Here is a 3854-nt window from a genome sequence, read left to right on the forward strand (position 1 = left end):
TACTTGGATACCAAAACGATTCATAATCGAAGGGAAAATATGTTTTACATAAAAAATATGTCAAATTCAATCAAAAGTATTAAGCAAATACCAGGAACTGCCATTGAGTCTTAAATGGCACCTACATATGCAAACCTGATTATTGCATTTCTTGAACTACAAATATATATAATAGAAATAGTCTTGAATTTAAGAAATACCTATAAACTATCATATGGAAAGTAAATCTGATTTAGACTTTTGAAATTTAAAATCATATTAATAGCTTAACAAAACAGTGTTTACTTTTAAATGTATGTCGTCAAAAACATTAAATGACAAATATTTCGTGCAGTTGAGCAAGAAGAATTTGCTCAATAGTGTCACAAAAGCTCAGTCCTTGATACAAGATTGCCTGACAGGTATTTATTGAAAGACAAAACCTTATCCGATTAATTGAACATGGACACTTATACAACAACGTTACAAAACTAACAATTGGTAATACCAATTCCTCATACTTTGTGAAAAAAAAACGATTCCAATTTTTTTCCAAATATACCGACGATGTTTTCAACATGCTGGCTTTTTTTATCAACAGCATATTTCTACAGTATGGTGATCGCGTTTTGCAAGAGTAGTCAAGGGAACCAAGGTTATAGCGGTAATCAAAAGAATGCAATCCATGGACAAAGACCAGACATGGAAACAGACATACACAACAAATAACATATAGTAACTTAAATCATACATACAAAGTAAAAAAAGCAAATGAGCAACTCGGACTCTACTAAAAACTGGGAGCATGGACCAGGTGGGTAGGGTAAACGTCCTCTGCTTTTCTAGAAACACCAGCCGAGTTTCTCATAAAAAGTCAAGTCCGGGGTAGACAAACGAGGAAAGGAAAACTATGACCCGTTGAATAAATCAGTTTTCGTGGTGCAGATGGATACACCATACCGATACAAGAGTTCATGATAACGACCATAAAACTTCCGTAGTGATGACTTTAATCTTGTAGCAACATAACACTGTTCCAGAAGCCTATTTGTTAGAGTTCTAGCGCGATACAAAACAAAACGTCTGCGTAGTTCCGGCATGCTCTGGCATAGCGTATGAGTTGTGATATGAACACTCCATATGCAGGTGCTGAAGGGATGTTGCCACAGATGAAAGGAAAGTCGACAATTTTGAATGAAAAGTCATCACGTTTGTCGTAAAGTGTGGTAAATAGTTTTTCTTTACCATTTAACTCTAAGTGTAGGTCAAGATATGAGGCTGACTTCACTGTATCTGTAGTATTCATTATCTCAAGTTCTTTGGGGTCGATGTACCAAATCCACGAAATTAGGATTGTTTAATGATAATACGTCATCTATATAGCGGAAACTGAGATTAAAGGATCTAACCAAACGATATTCTTTCTTTCGGATCAGTCTCATAAGAGTGAAGGAATAGATCAGCAAGTAAACGAGCACAATTCATACCCATTGGAATGCCGACCGTTTTTAGACAAACACGTCAACCACACCGGACAAATATGTTGTCGATTAAAAATTCCAGCATTTTGTACACATCTTTCTCTTTATATTTGGAAGATGATTTGGAAGTATTTCGTACATAGTATTTGTATCTATGTGTACCATCTTTTTTGGAAAAACGATGTATAATGTTTTTAAGTCGGGATTTTAACTGAGTATGGGAAACAGAAGTATACAGTGTTGAAAAAGTTTTAACGTTATTATTTTTCGATAATAGTCTTAAACTGATTGTCTCCAAAAGATCATTCGAATTTTTCAGGATACACATTGAATTAATACCACTACGGGAGTAACAAGTGTTGTGGTAGGACTGCAGACCCTCTTTGACAGATGTGAGTATAGAGGTTAAAAGTTTTGAAAAAAGGTTTGTTGGAACATTTTGCTGATCCAGCTATGGAACGTTGTTTATATGGGTTCTTGTGGAGTTTAGGTTGATTGATTGATTGATTGTTGGGGTTTAACGCCCGGGCAGCAATATTTCAGCTATATTCAGGCGATGAACATGAAGTGGATGATAAAATGAAAATGAAATGATGAAATTAAAAATGGGATGGGACACTAGGATAGTGGGGTTGAGAAATTTTGATTGCCACTGGAAATAAGAGGAGGTAGGTAGGGTCACTATTTAATCGCCTTTTACGACAAGCTTAGTGCTGCTGCAGGCCTATTCTTGTGACATCCGGACCTGCACGGGGCTGTAGTTTAGGAATCCAGTACATAGACGGTAAATCACAATCATCGTGCTTGGTAGAGAAACCAAAGAAAATAGCACAGATTTATGTTTTTCCACAATCTCGTCTTTGGAGAGTGTGGTAGCGGTATAGGTCTTATCACTGCTATTATATTCTACGTCTACCTCTAATAATAAACATTGGATGTAAAAAGTATTAAAGACAAAAAACAATGTTTTTTGGGCTTTGTCTGCTGGTATTACAACGTATTTGTCATATATAGTAGACAATGTTTTTGCTATATCGGGGTCTTTGAAAACTGATGTAGCATTGGCACTCATTGCAACAACCGGTCGGCATTCCAAGGGGAACCATTGTGCTTCTCTACTTGCTGACCTATTCCTTCACTCTTATGAGGCTGACATTATAGCTGATCTGATCCAGAAAAAGGAACATCGTTTAGCTTGATCATTTAGTCTCAGTTCCCGCTATAAGGATGAATCATTATCGTTAAATAATTCTAGTTTCGGGGATTTTATACAACGCATCTAACCAATAGAATTTGAGATAAAAGATACAACTTACACTGTGAAGTCAACCTCATATCTTGCCCTACACTAAGAGATCGATGGTTTAGGAAATTATACGACGAACGGGATGACTTTTCATTCCGTATTGTCAAATTTCCTTTCATCTGTAGCAACATCCCGTCAACACCAGGCCGCGTATTGGGTTTTCATGTCACAACTTTTACGTTGTGCCAAAGCTTGCCATTACTACGCAGACTTTTGTACCACTTGACTTCTTACAATTAGGCTTCTGGATCAGGGATATGTTGCTACAAGACTGAAGTCATCACTTCAAATGTGGTCGTCATTAAGAACTCGTGGATCTTTACTGTATATCCATCTGCACCATGAGAACTGATCTGTTCAACGTATCATGTTTACCTTTCCTCCTACGTCTACACTGAACTTGACTTTTTATGAGCACTTCAGCAAGTGTTCTAGAAAAGCAAAGGATGGTTACCGCTAGAATCTTTGTTCCCTTAATTACTCTACCATATATTTTAACCTTGATCCATGAAATTCAGAAGCACTTCATATTATACCGAACGTCCTCCAATTGTAAAAGGATAGAAGAAAAAAGAACATTTTGACATTGATAGATTTACTAAAAAATAAACACAGCAGCCAAAGTGTCTATTTGATATACATGTATATTTTAGAACGTTTCACTTTGTCGTATCACTTCAAATGAGGAAAAGAAACTGTTGATTTCTCTATTTCATTTACCAAATATTAGTTTTAATTCTCTTTTTCTTTTTGTTTTAATATAAAAAAAACTAGCTGAGAACTTTGGTGATGCAGATAAGTGCCTCCTACTTCTCAAATAACGAAACTTAAATAAGTTCAACTTCTAGAGAAACAAAGTGCAAATTACATTTGACTTTTAAGCTAGGAATTTTAGTTTTTAAGTTATATGAACCCAAAATAATAATTATTTTAAACCAACTTATTGCTGTGATTATCAGTTCATTATATTGTTTTAGCTCCTGAATACATGACAAACATTTTGATATTGTTTTCTTCTTGTACAGAGATCTATTTTATTTTGTTTGTAAATGTTGTTATCTTATAATATCATCTACTTTGCACAAGAT

Source organism: Perna viridis, chromosome 7, assembly GCF_037379345.1.
Source record: "Perna viridis isolate PV_CMFRI_1.1 ecotype Kerala chromosome 7, ASM3737934v1, whole genome shotgun sequence".
In the NCBI taxonomy this organism is placed as follows: domain Eukaryota; kingdom Metazoa; phylum Mollusca; class Bivalvia; order Mytilida; family Mytilidae; genus Perna; species Perna viridis.